General features: G+C 33.2%; 1 protein-coding gene across 2 annotated transcripts in view; it reads left to right on the top strand.

The window, feature by feature from the left end:
- LOC137616699 (spondin-1-like) overlaps positions 1-20000 on the top strand; it is a 1052831-nt gene that overhangs the window by 389493 nt on the left and 643338 nt on the right. The gene's annotated exons all lie outside the window — the stretch shown is intronic.

Here is a 20000-nt window from a genome sequence, read left to right as displayed (position 1 = left end):
TATGAGAATTATCCATAAGCCAAAGATTTATTATCCTTCGAATGTCTCCATGGTGCTGAGGATTACTATCCGGAATGATCGTCTTTGCAAATTGAGAGGAGAGTATCTGATGTCTCTAAATAGACTGTAATTAGCTCGGACGGACCAGAGTTATAGCACTATTATCCTGGAAGCAGTGTAAGTGAATATTGCATCTCTATTCAAGGAATATCGTGTAAGAGAATTAATTTTTAAAGCAGCAAGAAGTAAGCATCTCTCTCTCTCTCTCTCTCTCTCTCTCTCTCTCTCTCTCTCTCTCTCTCTCTCTCTCTCTCTCTCTCTCTCTCTCAGGGATATTATTTTCACTCCCTTTTCAACCACGTATGCTTCCTAGGTTGACGTTCACATACCTCCCCAAGCTTGTTCTTGTGCCTATTTGAATAAAGGATAGTCTTTTAACAGAAGTGTATTTCCAAAGAAATTCTCTTATTATAATATGTAATTCGTGAGCAAAATACATCCTGTTATAGTCGATTTCCCTTCCTTTCGTCAGTCAGTGTAAATGAAAGCAGCCATACTCAAATAAGAAATCCCGTCTTCTGCCATATTTCCGGAACCATGCAAAAGTGAAATGAAAAATATAGATCACTACTCTGAGACCTGGTGAATAAAGCCTAAAGCCTACCCTTCAAAAAATAGTTTTATCGGCCCCTTGCAGTCGCTGGTCCATTCTTTAAAAGATCCTGTTATTCCGGTACTTAGAATTTAGGCATTTTTAAAAGGTTCCTTGTGGAATCGTATAATTTTTTTTGTCACGCTTTCTTCCTTTATACGGAATCTCTTTAACATTTGTAGCAACTATATAGGTATATTGATATTATGTGTTACTGTATCCTATCGACCAGGACACCTGAATAAGTCATCATACGGTTTAGGAGAGTATCTATTAAGAAAATTTATTGCCTGTTCACATTTTCTTTTTCGTACGAAATCCCATTACACCGGTAGCCTTTCTACTCGTTAATCATCACCATCGAGATTTCGTTTTAGAGTACTATATAACAGACCTCCTTTGGTTCAGGCGTTGAGTTATATTTCTTTGTCGTTCAGTTTAAATTTTTCTTTAAAGATTTTTGCTTCCACATCACAATTTATTATTGATAAATCTTTATTTTATATTATATTATAAGTAGTTTTTATAAATGTTATTATTTCACATTTATTATGAGTGGTACTACCTTACCGCGTTGAAAGGGTTAGCGTATTGCCATGATAAGCAGAGGTGTATAAATCAGGGTCACCCATAATTTGTTGGTTTGCTGTGAACGATCAGACGAAAATCTTCCTCCATCACCAGTCCGCACTGGCCAGCGTGGTGATGAATACTGGCCAAACACCAGACAGAGCCCTTTGTCCTACAGTGGACTAGAAACGGCTGCATTTGTTATTGTTGTTGTTGTTGTAATTGCATTTTGTTGAACGTGCGCTTATGTATATTTTACGTTAAATATTATATATGTGTTTTATATTAATCACAATGTCAAATATCTTATTAATTTGGTTTCTCACGAAATGAATGTTCAAAGTAGCAACCTAGAACCTAATATGTTAATAGTGAATTGATGTACTTTCTTATTCCAGCTTCTGGTGCTTTTAGAATCATCTGAAATCTTGTCATATGTCAACCTTTTTTGAATTATACACTTTGTAGCATGATGTCGAATGTGAATCACAGACCTTTGATCATTCTTGAAACCCACTGATTGTGTTATGTAAATCAGAGCTTTTTAGCCTGCCATCTTTCCAACAATTTGGTTATACTAGTTCCCCAATGCATTTGCTCTTCCTATGCCTAAGTTTATGCCCTTCCTATGCCTAAGTTTATGCCCTTCCTATGCCTAAGTTTATGCCCTTCCTATGCCTAAGTTTATGCCATTGTAGCGTTGTATTACAAAGTATCTTTCATACACAGTTCAACTCTTGCGAGGTACTTCTCGTCACATCCTACTTTTATTCATATCTGTGGTAAGTGATCTTTATAGGTTATTTCCCCTTCTACAGTGATCTTTATGGCCTCTTTAAGTGACTTCTTTTTCTTCTATTCTGTGGTTATGCTCGGGGCCTTTTTCTTGTATAGCGACTTTTGTGAAGATTTTTCTTGGTAAGTGATATTTGGAGATTTTTTTTTTCTTTTTATAATTATCTTTGGACCCTTTTCTATATTATAGTAATTCTTCGGGATTTTAATCCTATTCTAAACTGATCTTAGAGATAGATTTCCTTTTATTTTTGCTATATTATCATCAGTAATTTTCTAATTTTCTGTACGTCTCATAGGCTACCCTACCCATATGGGGTTATTGCCGCCAGTGCACCTCGAGTTGGGTGTTTGCTAGGCCTGACTAAGGGACCTTCCAGACGACAGATCAAATGTTCGTTGAACAAAATTGTTACCAGATAACCATGAAAAGAGGGAATGTTCGTCAACATTTGCTCTGCGAACAAGTTAAAAGGTTGTATGGAGAGTTGGATATGGTATCACTGTTTGTTGCCATATCAAGTTTCATATTCTCTCTTACTTGAAGTCCACTTCGAACCATTTTCACATGGTAACATTGTTTTTCGACGAATTTTGTTCTGTCGTCTGGAAGGTCCCTTACAGGTTTTTGCAGCACCCTTTTGGCCCTTAGCTACACTACTGATTTAGCCTTTTACTATGCCTCTATTCCCACGTCCTTTCTTTCATTTTTCTGTCAGACTTCTTAACATTGCTTCATGCTGCAACTGTCAGGTTTTCCTCCAGTTGCAGATGGGTGCTGAAAGGCCTCCCCTGCCCCAGTGATTGGTCCTCCTGTATCTTGGTCAAGGGGAAAGTAATATTTTGAGACCTTCTATGCACCTGTTTGTTGGTTAGTATGTCTGTTCGCGTTGAATAGGCATGTCGACCAAATGTTTCAAGAAAGTTTTCCAGTGGTTGTTCTTTTATGTGTCCAGTAGTTTGAGTTTTGAAGTTCCTTTTTGGTGATAACTTTTATAACAGCATTTCTGGTTATTTAGCCAAATTTCAGATGAAATAATTTCATTAGATTCATTAGTTTTCTGCATATTGAAGCTTTTTGGGTCAGGTTATTGTATATTATTTGCTATTTATGTGTAAATTCTCTCTTAAGGATTTCTTACCTGCTCAATTCATCTCTGATGCGAAACATCCTTTTGTTTTCGATTGGTATCGTTGAGTTAACGAGTATGTTGGGAAGGAAATGCACTTTGAGTCATTATTAAGACCAAGTATGTGTATACTGTATGTATATATATATATACTGTATATATATATATATATGTATATATATATATATATATATATACACATACTGTATATATATATATATATATATATATATATATATATATATATATATATATATATATATATATATATATATATGTGTGTGTGTGTGTGTGTGTGTGTGTGTGTATGTGTGTGTATGTGTGTGTGAAGCCTCCTATAATTAATTCTGATTATTAGTGGGGCTTTTTAAAGTATATTGTTTCATCAAAGTTAATGGTTAATGCACAGAATCTAAGTTAAATCTTATTATATTAATTAGGTGAGTTCTCAGAAAATGCAGGGTATGGATAGTACCGTGTATTTTTATCATACACTAGAAGAAAACTGCAAATTTTAACAATAAGAGTTCACTGGGCCATAGGCCAGAAATACACAAATTGTAGACACTTCATTCTTGGATGGGATTCCCGTAGACTTTCCTCCTCTCTAGGTCCGCAAGCGGCTTTCAATCTTCGTCTTCTGTGACGTCTGTTCTCTCTTTCTTATAGTTCTTTGACCTTATAACTGCATAGCAGGAGGCAGACAATCTCCTGCATACCTCGAAGGTTTCTTCTACACCATGGCTGGAAAACGTCAATTTCAGAGTCGGGTTACTGTGTTCTTGGTGAATATCTGCCCATTTTCAAGACCGAATCCAGTAGACGAATGCCGGACGGCGGGGGCCCGGCGTCCAATAAGGCCAAAGAGGCCTTTCTAATAGGTAACACTGGCTGGATAGGACTCACTGATGTGGAGACTTCCTACATTTATATGGTAGATTTCAAGGCGTGACAACCAAGATGGCTGCTGGTGACATGTAGACTTACGGTGACACCTTCATTATGAAGGAATTCTAATGTTTATCAGAGCTGCGTCGTGTTACTGTTTGAACGACCTCCTGTTTCCCGGTCAATCTACTTGGTTTACAAAACTTATATGACAGCAACTTCCTATAATTATGCACTCGCTTAAATTCTCTCTTAACGTGTTGTTGTTGTTGTGTGTTTTTTTTTTTTTTGTGTGTGTGTTCACGAAATCAATATAATCCATATTTGTATTAATGAAATAAACGTATTCATTATATATATATATATATATATATATATATATATACATATATATATATATATATATATATATATATATATATATATATATATATATATAACGTATATAATGTAATATGAAGAAATTGTCCTCTTTCGATCCTCTTATGTGAAAATAAAAAAATACATGTGTAATAGAATACTTTAAGATTATATCATTGACAGTCTTTTTACTTTTCCTTGCAGGTTTGTCTACTTTTGCTTCTTCTATTGAGTAATTCCAGAACGTAAGTACAACTCTCATTAAGTTAATTAATGCGAGTCAGATTTTGCCGATGTAAAATAATTTTGATTGCCAAAATCAATATCTTTGTGAAAATCGGATTTGTAAGTTTTAGCTTTTTAAGTACAGTTTTTCCTCGTATTTTCTATCTTTACCTCTTCTGTTTACTATAATCGTAACTATTTCCTCATCTGTCTGTAATGCAATTATTCTGGAGACCCTTCGAATTCAATGAATCATTTTCAATCTTATATATATATATATATATATATATATATATATATATATATATATATACATATATATATATATATATACATATATATACATATGTGTATATATATATATATATATATATATATATATATATATGCATGCATGTGTGTATGTGTATATATATATATATATATATATATATATATATATATATATATATATATACACACATGCATATATATATATATATGTAAAAAAAATATATATATATATATACACACACATATATATATATATATATATATATATATATATATATATATATATATATATTTATATATATAAAGAGTTCTGCCAAAACTGTATATACGAGCTGAGAGCCACTCTGTGTGTACACTGAGACTCGAGTGATTTACGTTAACGGTTTCCAACGTGTTCCAGGGTACTCTCTGGGTATGATATATTACCCCGGTATGAAATGTCACTTTCCTCAAACTGAAAACGGCGTCGTAGTTTGTCAGAGATTTAAATTTCGGCTGTCAGCGAAGTTTCTTCTCAAATAAATTCATGTTGCTGAGTCTCTTGGATATTTATTGCGTGAAATAGAGACCCAACACGTAATTATCTTTACATTAATCTAGTAGTGTTCCCTTGCTGTTTTTATTGTACTGCATGTGTTTCATACATGCTCATACACTGTAATGCTATTGTCTTTTTCATATATCACTCTCTCCCGCACTGATAATAGAAAAACCGGTTAAAGCTTGCCATTGTATGTTTCATATTGTTTTGATTTTGTGACATTGTTGCTCTTAACTATTTGTATATAAGCTCTTTATTTGTTGAATAAAACTTACTTGCATTTTCCTCTGCTCTCTTCTAGTACCTAACACCAACGTTGCCACATTATTGTTCGGGGCAATAAAAACCGCTTTTCTATTTAGAGAAAGGAATACCATTTTTTTCTGGGAAGGAATACCATTCTTTTCCATCTAACGTGGGCTCTTAAAGAATGTATTTCAGGGCCTATTCACTTGGTCTTCTTAATACGAATATTATAGGCTGTAGATAACTGGCAATTTCTGTTTCGTTGTTGTGTTGTGGTTGCTTCAAGGGAAAGCGAAGTGGTTTTGACAGATGTGATTGTTAATGTCGACGGAGAATTTTGTTCGTTTTAAATGCAATATGGAAATAATGCATAGGTCAGTGTTGGTTTAGTGGATTTTTTTTTATCTATTTATTTTGGTTATATCTTTATTGTTAATGCTGGCAGGTATCAGAATTCGGTGTCGCTATTTTACTAGTAACCAGACATCACAAGAATTAATGCTATATTACAATGAATGTATTTGTTAATTTTGAAGATAATGTTTTATTAAAAACTTACTTGGGAACGTGGCTATAGGGTCAAGTTTTATAAGCATCTCTTGATAAAACTAATAAATTTACGAATTTTTTTAAAAATTAAATTGAGTGTACTGCTAGATGGCACAAAAAAAAAAAAAAGCCATCAAACACACATCTTCATATGAAGATCTTAAAATTTTATTCCGATGAAAGTTAAGGAGGGAATATCTTCAGAAGCAGTTAATCCAATATGGTCTTCAACCTTTAAAGTTCTGAGCGAGCCCTTATAAGATAAGTTTTATATGTTACTCCCCGAGTTCTTCTCCACCATGGCCACGACCCACCTCAGTCTGCTAATTACCTGTAAAGATTCATTCAAAAACCAACCCCGCAGTCGGGATCGATGTGGTTCGTGAATCAAGGTTTTAAACCCCTGGTAAACAAAATGAGATTGTGAAAAATAAAATGCCACTTTGTCGAAAAAGAAAACTATTTTATTAGATGGTCTCACCAGTATTAATTTAGGCATCATGAACTTGAAGCCTTTAGAACTTAAACTATAGTCAATTCTTTTTAGTGATGCCGATTTCCAGGGGTGCCCTTTTAGCTCGGAGAAGTTTCCTGATCGGTGATTGGGTGGGCAAGATAATTCTAACCAATCAGATAGCAGGAAACTTTTTAGAGCTAAAAGGGCACCGCTGTGAGTCAGTGCAAATGCGCCTCATTAAAAAAAATGAGTATAGTTATATCACAGAGAGCTATGGAAAGAATAATGATGGGAATAACAGTATGAGACAGAAAGAGAGCAATATGGATACGAGAGCAAACTAAAGTAGAGCATATTTTAACAACATGTAAGAAAGATAAATGGACTTGGGCAAGACATATAATGATAATGAAAGATAATAAATGGTCATTACGAATAACAGAATGGGTCCCTAGAGATTGGAAAAGAAGCAGGGGAAGGAAGAGGAGATGATGGATTGACGAACTAAAAAGTGCGGGTGTTGACTGGCATAGACCACAAACAAACGCAAGTAGCTGGATATATCTGAGACATTTGTTCTGCATGAACTGGTAACGGCGGAATATATATATATATATATATATATATATATATATATATATATATATATATATATATACATATACATATATATATATATACATATATATATATATATATATATATATATGTATGTATGTATGTATGTATGTATGTATATGTATGTATGTATGTATGTATGTATAATCTTACCATTGTTTACATCCCGCTTCTCTGCAGGTTGCTCACTATATCCCAATTTTTTTCAGGAACTTTGTTAGACACTTCAGTTGACCTGCAGGGGGGCGGGGGGGGGGGGGGATATTCTGGCCTATCAAGTATTCTGGTAGTTTCACAGTTAGGCCTCCTCATTCTTCATCTATTTTTTTTTTCTTTTTTTTTTAATTATATTATGCGCAATCTAATGTTTGATGACTGTATTTGTTTATAAATTGGTACATGTATATTCCAGGTAAAACTACAAAATCATAAGGTTTACTCTTCCTTTTTAAGTCTTGAAATGTTCCCAGATATCTGTCCCTGTGTAAATCAAAGCTTTGGAATTTGCGTCTAGTTTCCAATTTCATGGCTGACGATCTATCCTCATTTGAAGAGGCAATAAAAGTCAATAGTTTCCTTCGTGGTCAAACCTCCTTCCTCCTCTTTAGATGTTGTTCTTGTGACCTGGGCTACAAAGGGAGTGAAATTTAAGGTGAGGTAAATATCTGTATTTCTCAGAGATCAGAGATCGTTACTTAACCCTTTTACCCCCCAGGCTATTTGGAAATTTCCAAACCTTAACTCCCAGGGGGTTATTTTTTTCCCTGCACATTTTGCAGTATATATATTTTTTTCAAATTGCTCTAACAGCCTTAATTTTTGTCATAGAGAGGTCAGGTTGGTCTCATTCTCTTGGAAAATGCCTGAATTTTCTCAAAAAAATATAAAAAATATGAAAAAAATAATTTTATAGAATTTTTTTGTAAGGACGTACCGGTAAGTCCATGGGGGTAAAGGGATGGCTTTTGTGAAACGTACCAGTAGGCTACGTCCTTTTGGGGGTAAAAGGGTTAAGATAACTAACTAATTACGCTTTGTGTATCTACTTTAGAATTTCAGTGGAATGCATGCCCAGTTTGTATACTCGGCTATTTATGTGGCCTTCACTTGCGAAGGCAGCATAATTTACTACCTTTATTTTGTTGTGAGAATGCGTTAGCAACGTAGAATATCGCGGCTCTTACGGGTAATGGCCTATCATAAAGTCCAATCGTAAATGCTTCCCGCCGTTGTGCTTCTGAATCGATCGTAATTTTGGGTGAAGAAGCAGCACATGCCAACGAAATTTATGTGCTAACTTCCAATATTCACTTCTGTTTCCGGGCAAACACTTCCATGACTTCCAATATAAGTTTCCTCTGGAAGCGAGCACGACGTCGTTAAATCATTGTAATTTTTTTTTTCGCTTTAACTGAGCTTTATTTTTCCTTTTATCCTTTAATGCCGGGCTTGATGTCCTTCGTCAGACATAAGGCTGGGCAAAATGTCAATATGCAGCGCGAGTCACTTGCTCATTTTGACTTGTTTGCTAAGTTTTAATGGGATGGATACTCGCTTGTCGTGATAAGATATTTTCGTGTGCTTACGTCCCCCCTGATGTGCATGTTTATGCGCGCTTAAATTGGGATGTAGTTGTAAATGCGGCTGAATATAAGCTATAGGAAAAAATTTCTTGGCTTTCTTTTCATTTTTGCCTTTGCTTTAATGTGAATATGTATACCCACCTCGATAGAATTAAGTTTCACTCTTTTTTATTGTTTAAAATTAAGTTTTTTCATCAAATAATACTATATATATATATATATATATATATATATATATATATATATATATATATATATATATATATATATATATATATATATATATATTGTGTTTGGGTAATTTATTGTGTATTCAGGCAAACACATTCTGTAAAATTTAGGATAAGAATTAATTTTATTTATCATTAGTCTAAGTAACTTTAATTTTTAACAACTAATCATAATATCATATATGATTAAAGATTTCTTTAAATATACAAGATATTTTGGAATATGACCTTCATTGCTTGATATTGAAAGTATTTATCACTTGCCTTTAGATATATGAAATTACAAAACTATGTCATTTGTTTCATATACAGTATATACCTTTGAATATAGGAGAAATTTGTCGTTGCTCTTTTTTTTTTTTTTTTTAAGATCTATATTAAGATGCTGTTAATCAGCAAAAGCAATTGTTTTTATTTTTATTCGCTAAAGATTTCTCCTAGCATTTAGAATGTGATTTGAGATGCATAATTGATTTGTTTTACGTCTTGTAAATAAAGGAAGTTCATTTAAGTATTGTTGTTAAGGAAAATGCAGTGGCAATTACTTTTTATGGGCATAATCATTATTTTGCAGGTGGAATATCAAATCGGTGGCCATAAATAAAATTTTTTGGAGAACTATTTGTCTTCTTCCACGGATATATCGCTAACGATGATGCCTGATATAGTGCCACGATTGGCACCTTTTGTAATAGGCACCAGTTAGGAATAATGCGGGCTTATTTATGGTTTCCAGGGCTCAATCCTCAATTAGCTTATTGCCAACGACAATGGCATCATGATTCAACTTCAAGTAGCATAGAGCTAAATATATGTATTGATATTTCGATATGATCACCGTAATTGTTTTTTTAAATAACTTTTATGTAGAATGATTTATTGTTAATTTGTTCTCTTCATTTATTTATTTCCTTATTTCCTTTCCTCACTGGGCTATTTTTCCATATTGTGGCCCCTGGGCTTATAGCATCTTGCTTTTCCAACTAGGGTTGTAGCTTGGATAGTAATAATAATAATAATAATAATGTAGTGCAGCGCATCAATGGTACAATGATACTGAATTGTGGCAACAATAACCATATTACTTTATGCAAATGCTTCAGAAGTCTTGAGGTTCATATTAGGAACTTCTATTATATTTATACTCGTGAAACTATGTTTTCATTAATGCATACTGATTTTGTACGTTTCTCAACAGTTAAATACTTTAGTACTTTGATCTCTGAATTTTGGGACCGCGTTCGATCCCAGAAGTTTACCAGCATTTTTCTGTGGGTCTAAAGGGAGATCTTGTGGGAAGCAACCTTATCCTTAAGGATTTGTTTTATATATATATATATATATATATATATATATATATATATATATATATATATATATATATATATATATATAAAAATAGAATGAGTCCCAAGAGATTGTAAAAGAAACAGGGGTAAAGGAAGAGCATACGATGGATTGACGAACTAAAAAACTTTGCCGGTGTGTGTGTGTTCTTAAGTATATATGAATTTTTTCCCTGTATTTGTGTGTATTTTCGTGCGGGCTTTTTCTCGTGGTTTATTGTGGGCCATAGTTCTGATAGTTTTTTATACTAATCCCTTGTTACAGACAATTAGTACTTTAAAGTTTCAGTGTTTATAAATCGGTATGATTTTTTTTATTATTAATGGTTATCTAAGATATTTCTGTTTCCATTTGAGATTAATATCTGCATTTCATCGTTTCTGTAGTTGCAGAGTCTTTGCTCTTTTCATTCATGGCATATACTTGTTGAAATGAAACATAAAATGCGCACTCATACACACAAACTATATATATATATATATATATATATATATATATATATATATATATATATATACATAAATATATATATATATTCATAAATATATATATATATATATATATATATATATATATATTTATATATATATATATTTATATATATATGTATATATATATATATATATATATATATATATATATATATATATATATATATATATAAACAAAGTATTCTGTAGGTGTATGACTGGGCCCAACTAGTAGGGCCAGTGAAAATTCAAAGGGACAGAAATTTAAAAAATAATATTCCTGTAAGAAAAGAAAAATAACTCATAAACCATATTCTACAAAAATAATCTTCACGGTATTTTTTATAATCAAACTCTATATTATGAAGCTTGATTAGAGCTTCATGCAAATAAATAATAATAATAATTGAACGTAAATCAAACTTTTTACTGCGAGAATTGCGTCTCTATACACTTTGTTGTTCAAATGGGGCCAACAGTATAAAAAAAAGGGGTAGATGGAATTACATGTTGATGGCAAAGAGAAATGTTTTATTGCTAATTCGACGGACGTTCGATTAAAATAGCCGGGTTATCAGTGGAGTTATATTGAGCGTTAATTTGAAAACTTGGTATGCAGCGTTCGAATCGATTTACTTTACTGTGTTTCATGTTATATGAGTTATGTCTAAGCAAATTTTTGTCCATCCAAGCGGTCGTTGGTTATGTATTTTTTGAGGATTTGTGTATATTGTATATATATATATATATGTATATATATGTGTGTATGTGTGTGTATGTATGTATGTGTTTACACATAATATACATACCTATATACATATATTTGTATATATAAATATAGATGTGTGTATATATGTTATATACACATATTCATATACAGTATGTGTGTGTATCTATATGTTGTATATATAATGTGCATATTTATACGAGTCTTGTGTATTAAGTGTTTGCCATCAGAGAATTATGTTAGATGTTTACTTTAAAACTGCTGTATATGGGATACCCGAAGGTAGACCGAAATTTGCATAGAAAAAATTAGATAGAGTGGCAATGTAGGGAGTGTTAAAAAGGTACACTATAGTATAAAAGATTGAAATTTCTCTTAATGGAGCAAAGAGTGTATTAAAATAAGCAGAAAATAGTGACTTGGTACGCGTTTACGTTGGTTTGAAGATAAGGGTTTGTAATGTCTCTTTGGCTGTTTGATAACATTAACGATTGATAAATAGGCAAAGTTTAATAAAGGGCAGAAGTGATGTAATAAGAAAATGGGTTGGGAATGGAATAAGTAGATGACGTTTATTATTATTATTATTATTATTATTATTATTATTATTATTATTATTATTATTATTACTTGCTAAGTTACAACCCTAGTGGTAAAAGCAGGATGCTATAAGCCCGTGCCCCTCAACGGGGAAAATAGCCCTGTGAGGAGAGGAAACAAGAAAAAATAAAATATTTTAAGAAGAGTAACAACATTAAAATAAATATATCTCCTATATAAACTATAAGAACTATAACAGATCAATGCAGATTATTCAGTGCCAAGTGGGCATAGGAAAGAAAAACCTTAAAAATAATGAAATTGAAAATGGCTACAAAAGAAGAAAATATTGGAATTACGAACGAAAGTAAAGTTGGAGGGTGCAGATAAAGAAAGAAAATAAAGCAATGGATGATTATGTATTTGCTAAATGCATAGAATTGTTTAACTCGTATTTAGTACAAGAGGTTGATTTTAATGAGGATTGCCAATTCATTTGATACCTAATTGATCTGTATTCTGTCATAGCCACTCCCAAGTACTTGAACGTAAGTAGAACACTGAAGGCGAGGTCTTTGACGTCCTTGTATGCAAATGAGCATGAGCAAAGTAAATTACTGCTCCATAAGCTAGATCACTCTCCTTGAGTGCCTCTTAGAAAATTAGCGAGAGAGAGAGAGAGAGAGAGAGAGAGAGAGAGAGAGAGAGAGAGAGAGAGAGAGAGAGAGAGAGAGAGAGAGAGAGAGAGAGAGAGAGAGAGTCTTTCAAAGATTTACATTTTTATGACCGTCACTAATTTTTTCAGGGCATAATTTCTGCTCGTACCGTGCATAATAATAATCTTTGAAATCTTGTTTACATATCTATATATATATATGTATATATATATATATATATATGTATATATATATATATATATATATATATATATATATATATATATATATATATATATATATATGTGTGTATATACAGTATATTATATATATATTTATATGTATATATATATACATAAATATATATATATATATATATATATATATATATATATATATATATATATATATGTATATATATATATATATATATATATATATTTGTGTGTATATACAGTATATTATATATATATTTATTTGTATATATATACATAAATATATATATATATATATATATATATATATATATATACATATATATATATATATATATATATATACATATATATATATATATATTTGTGTATATACAGTATATTATATATATATATATATATGTATATATATTTATATATATACATAAATTTATATATATATATATATATATATATATATATGTATATATATATATATATATATATGTATATATATATAACATAAAATATACAAACACGTGTGTGTATGAATGCGTCTAAAATCATCTAAGCATTATGTTTCAGCCTATTGAATTGTAAATCAGTTTTCAGCTTAGCTTGTATGAGAACAGTTACATAATCCTCTTAAAGGTTTTGAATAGACAGTGGATATTTTTCCAGCTTCCGGTTTTACTTTTCTGCAGCTATTGGACTGCGAGTTTCGTTGTGAATTCGCAGATGTTGCATTATTGAGCTTTTGTTTTTTTTGCGAAAGCGATCTGATCAACTTTTATTTTATTCTAATATTTTATTACGGGCTTTTTAATAATCAAGGAAAAGTACTATTTCTTGTTTTGAAAAGTTATACAATTATCTTTATCTGGAAAACAATAATACAAATTTTTACAATGTTAAAACCAATGATTTTACTATATGCTTTTCCACAAAGAAAAAGGTTTTTTCTTTTTTAAGACCTACATATTATCTGTAAGACGATAATACAATTCTTTATGGTGTTAGCACAAGTGATTTCTTTATATTAATGTGCTGAATCCGATAATGGAATTTCTATCGTCAACCGCTTTGCATACTTGTGTAGAAATGTTTTGAATAATTGAAGTCTTGGTTTTTCTAATCAGCCCCTGACTACACCACCTACATTCCAGCTTATTTTTCCAGTCTGGATGTCCAACCTCTTCCTAGCTTTGCTTCATGGTTGAACTACCTGGTTTTTCCTCCAGTTGTCCCAGATGGTGGTGAATGGCCTACCAGGACTTCATGGTTGAACTACCTGGTTTTCCCCCAGTTGTTCCAGGCGGTGGTGAATGGCCTACCAGGTCTTCATGGTTGAACTACCTGGTTTTTCCTCCAGTTGTCCCAGACGGTGGTGAATGGCCTACCAGGACTTCATGGTTGAACTACCTGGTTTTCCCCCAGTTGTTCCAGGCGGTGGTGAATGGCCTACCAGGACTTCATGGTTGAACTACCTGGTTTTCCCCCAGTTGTTCCAGGCGGTGGTGAATGGCCTACCAGGTCTTCATGGTTGAACTACCTGGTTTTCCCCCAGTTGTTCCAGGCGGTGGTGAATGGCCTACCAGGACTTCATGGTTGAACTACCTGGTTTTCCCCCAGTTGTTCCAGGCGGTGGTGAATGGCCTACCAGGACTTCATGGTTGAACTACCTGGTTTTCCCCCAGTTGTTCCAGGCGGTGGTGAATGGCCTACCAGGTCTTCATGGTTGAACTACCTGGTTTTCCCCCAGTTGTTCCAGGCGGTGGTGAATGGCCTACCAGGACTTCATGGTTGAACTACCTGGTTTTCCCCCAGTTGTTCCAGGCGGTGGTGAATGGCCTACCAGGACTTCATGGTTGAACTACCTGGTTTTCCCCCAGTTGTTCCAGGCGGTGGTGAATGGCCTACCAGGTCTTCATGGTTGAACTACCTGGTTTTTCCTCCAGTTGTCCCAGATGGTGGTGAATGGCCTACCAGGACTTCATGGTTGAACTACCTGGTTTTCCCCCAGTTGTTCCAGGCGGTGGTGAATGGCCTACCAGGTCTTCATGGTTGAACTACCTGGTTTTTCCTCCAGTTGTCCCAGACGGTGGTGAATGGCCTACCAGGACTTCATGGTTGAACTACCTGGTTTTCCCTCCAGTTGTCCCAGACGGTGGTGAATGGCCTACCAGGACCCATTCACCTTACAATAAGGCCCAAATTTATAAATCAGTCATTCAACAGGTCCTTCAACCTCTCATATGTGATAAATAATTTAACGTAACAATGGTAGTGTGTAACGCTCTATTGGAAACGTTCCTGTTTGGTGATCTACCGGACTGGGGTTCGAGTTCCGCTCAAGCTTGATAGTTTCTTTTAGTGTCTGCACCCCTACTATCCTTGTGAGCTAATGATGGAATTTTTGGGGAGCCTATGGGGCTACCTGCTGAGTCATCAGCAGCCTGGCGGCTGGCCCTCCTTGGTCCTAGCTTGGTGGAGAGGGAGCTTAAGCTTGATCATATGTATATATGTCCAATCTCTAGGGCATTTGTCTTGCTAGCTAAGGCATTGTCACTATCACTTGCCTCTGTTATTCATGAGTGGCCTTTAAATATCCCTTGACGGGACTTTCGAAAGCAGAAACTGAAAAAATTGCTTTTCTTTAGTAAGATAGATAGTAGTCTCGTGGTATATCAGAACCCGGCCGAAACGTATAGCTATAGGGCTGTAAAGATACCTACAAAAATTGTATTTGTTCGATGAAATATTTTGTTATTTTTTATTTATAATTATTTTCAATTGAAAATTATATGACCATTAATGTCACGTAGTCGAAGAAGTTGGTTCTTGGGATGGCGTTGTAAGCGTTGAATTGTTTCGTGCAAAAAAAAAAAAAAAAACACGTGTTTATCGGATTTCACGACCATGTAGCCTTTGAGATGGAGAATTGGAACTTTAGGCCAAATACCCCTAGAAAGGAATCTGAATTCGAAGGCACTAGTAGATACACTTCGATTTAGGTAAGCGCCCCATTTCATGGTAGAAAGCGTGTTGATGGTTGCACTACATATTGTATATGTACAGAAATCATGTCTGAGCATCACTAAATTTCTATTTCACTGTTATACTTGGCATGCGCGCGTGTGGTCGAACATGCAGCTTCTATTACTACATTTGTTAGAGAAATTATATAAAAGCAAACCAAAGACTTGAGCAATTCCCGCACTTGCAATGGTTTGTTATCTCAAACGTACATTATGTTCACCGTTCTTAGAAATCTGAGTGTTTATTAACTAAGCAGTTGCATAAAGTCGTGGCCATTATCTCTGTCTTCTAGGAAATAACATTAAAAGTCTTCTCATCAGTAAGAGACATAAATTCCTGTGATTACTGAAATGTCCGAAAAGATAATTTGGAGTAGTGTCACAACAGCAGGGTTTCTTACATGTGTCAGAATCTTGATCACGGACTTTGAACCAAAATGCAAATGTGAAATTAGTGGTAAACGTCAAGTCGTGTCTTGGACGACGTCCCTTTTACGAGTAGTAATAGGTACTTCATGCATAATGCAAATTAAAGGAAAATATACAGAAAACATACAAGGCTTTCAAAGTTCATAGTCATGATGCAACTTTTCATTTTATGAAGTTGTCAATATTTGTCTGTTCTGTAGACTTGCGATTAACTATGAAAAGAAAAGTCTGATTTACGTTTACTTTGTAATATACTGTATAATTGTAATATATAATTGTAGAAGTGTTAATATCCATGAATCGAAATTAAAACCTATATACATCATATTTAGACTTATTGTAGGCAAATATTCACACAAAAGGGTTAGTTTTATAAGAAGGGTACCTAAAGCAATAAGACTCTTGTCAGTTAAGATGGGAAAACTGGATCTTTGAGTATTTTAAGTATATCGAAGTGGTTATTATTATGTATTGCAACTAGTTTGCCACCGGATGTTGGGGAATTGCTTCCCTTTGGATTATGTGCAGCTTCAATGTGCGTCCTCAGTCATAATGGCTATGTAGGTAATTTGGTCTCTCTCTCTCTCTCTCTCTCTCTCTCTCTCTCTCTCTCTCTCTCTCTCTCTCTCTGTACCTGCATTGATTCGTCCATCTTCCTTCCGGTGCAGTGAGTGCTTCCCTTCTGTAATACCTCTTTGTCCTGTGACTCTCGTTTCATTAAAGATTAATTAGAAATTGATTTCCCCCTCACGATGTCACCCCGACTAAATCTTCCGCTGAACTATGTCAGGCACTTGGGGGTTTTACGTCGACTCTGGGGTCTCTTTAACCCCCACCCCTCTCCCCCCTCCTGACAATCCACAACATTATTCTTACGCTAAATTACCCCCTGTTGTTTCAGCATTTAAGACTTCGGTAGTCAAGAGCTTTATGACCTGAAGGGCGGTCTTTGTTCTGCTGTTTTCATAGCTTTTGTCGTCTCTTAATATTATATTGGCTTTCTAAATGCGCATACTTTATGTCAACTAAATTGCGTGTTTTGTCATTATTATATATTTGAGTGGCTTTGTTTCCTTCCAAGCTATCCATATAATATTACTTAATTTGCTACGTTGTCATTTTCTGGTATATTTATTGTTTGTTAAGGTCTTTCCTGTGTTTTTTGTCGTAATTATATATATTGACCGATTAATTGTCTAAAAAGTAATTCGTCTTTTTATGCCCTTTTGCCTAATCAGATATTTTCGTATATTAATTTCCTGCCAAGTAATTTTACTTACCTACTTTTTCATAATTTCATATTGGTAAATTATTTTCTTCTAAGTAATCTTTCTTATGTAAAAGTACATAATTACATATTGAAGTGTACTAGTATTCTGTTAAGTAAATCTTTTTATATACTTTGTCATGATAACATTTATGAATGTATTGATTTCCTAAGTACTGTAATCTTTCTTATATACGTTTTTATAACGCTATATTTTAGTGTACAGTAATCCTCGGCTATTCTGAATGTTACGTTTCAATCCCCTACCTCCGCGAAAAGCGAAAGACCTCAAAGTAGAAACAGTACTGTACAATATGTTTTATAAATAGTTTAATGTTTTTTTTATATATATATATATATATATATATATATATATATATATATATATATATATATATATATATATATATATATATAATATATATATTTATTTAAATTTAATCTTTTATGAGATCACCCCCCACACTTATAAACCATTTCTAGACACTTAAATACTTTTCAAACTGCAATTTTCATTTACTGTAGACACATCCTTTCACAGTAAAGAAAAAAATAAATTCGGAACTGTCACCAGTGAAGAAATTAAAACTTTGATTTATGATGATGACGGTGCTTAGTTATGCAACACTGAACAGTGTAGATGATAACGACGTTGAGTTGAATGTACTGATCTTATTGCTCTTCTGAAAGAACCACCTCAAAAGGATCTTCGTCAGGTGCTGCAATATCTTGGTCATTGTCATCTCTAGTCTTGGGTAGTGCCATAGCCTCTGTACCCTGGTCTTCCACTGTCTTGGGTTAGAGTTCTCTTGCTTGAGGTTACATTCGGGCACACTATTCTATCTAATTTTTCTTCCTCTTGTTTTGTTAAAGTGTTTATAGTATATTTAGGAAATATTCATTTTAATGTTATTACTGTTCTTAAGATATGTTGTTTTTCCTTAAGATATGTTAAATTTCCTTGTTGCCTTCCCTCACTGGGGCCCTGGACTTACAGCATCCTGCATTTCCAACTAGGGTTATAGCTTGGCAAGTAATAATAATAATAATAATAATAATAATAATAATAATAATAATAATAATAATAATGATAATAATAGCATTATCGCAGCTGTTTCTTCTGACGGAGTACCCGTGTGATGGGAAGTTACTTATACTGCTTTTTCAATTGCGTTTCTGAACTTTGACCCTTTTACCACTGAACAACGAACGGGCTCTGATTGGTTTTACCTTCTTTATCAGCCGATAGTGTGCAATGTACAAAATCTTTTGGGCAAACTAGCCCACTCCCCCACACCTTACGAATTTTGTTTTTTGCACAGCTGTGCGTAAATCTTTGTATTTATCTGCTGTACACTACGCATTTTCTTTTTATATGAATATATTAAAAGAAAATACGTAGTGCACAGTTATATATTAGAATATACCCACGATATGGATTTACTTATAAAAGTTTAAACAATACACAATATACTGAAGGTGTGATGAACAGACCTTGATATGGCGAGGGATTACTGTGTTCTATTTCTGATAGGTAATACGCATAACCTACTTTGAAATTACTCCATGTTTCTGCAGATTAATCATTTGCTGAGTAATTTTTCTTTTGTACAATTTTATAAATACATATTTCGACATTGGTTAATTAATCTTTTTTTACTGCAGATTAATTATTTGCTAAGCATTTTTCTTTTGTACAATTTTCATAAATACATATTTTGACATTGGTTCTGACTAGTTAATCTCTCTTACATATGTAAAAATTAGATATTTTGTCTGATTAATTTGTAAAAATTAAATATTTTGGGTTAATTGATTTTCTGTTTGGCAATCTTTATTACATTGCCATAGATACTTACTATGAAAAATTAGGTATTTTGCTAAGCAGTTTTTCTTACTAAATTTCATAATTTGGTATATTAATGTCTTGTAGACTATTTTTTCTTTCTTACATTGTCAAAAATACACATTTTGACATTAGTTTTGACCTGAATCATCCTTCTTACATATTAAATTACACATTTTGCCAAATAAATTTTCTTTTAAGTAATTTTTTTGTACAGATTAGATTTTGGTTAAGTAATCTTTCTAATTACTTTGTCATAATGATTTATTGTTATGAGAGAATTACATACTTTGGTTGATCAATATTCTATTTAGCGTTTTTTTCGAAACATTTTGCTGAAGTGAGTGCCTTCGGTAAGGAGGAAAAATT

This window comes from Palaemon carinicauda, chromosome 22 (genome assembly GCF_036898095.1).
Source record: "Palaemon carinicauda isolate YSFRI2023 chromosome 22, ASM3689809v2, whole genome shotgun sequence".
Taxonomy (NCBI): domain Eukaryota; kingdom Metazoa; phylum Arthropoda; class Malacostraca; order Decapoda; family Palaemonidae; genus Palaemon; species Palaemon carinicauda.
This window is presented reverse-complemented; position numbering and strand designations above follow the sequence as displayed.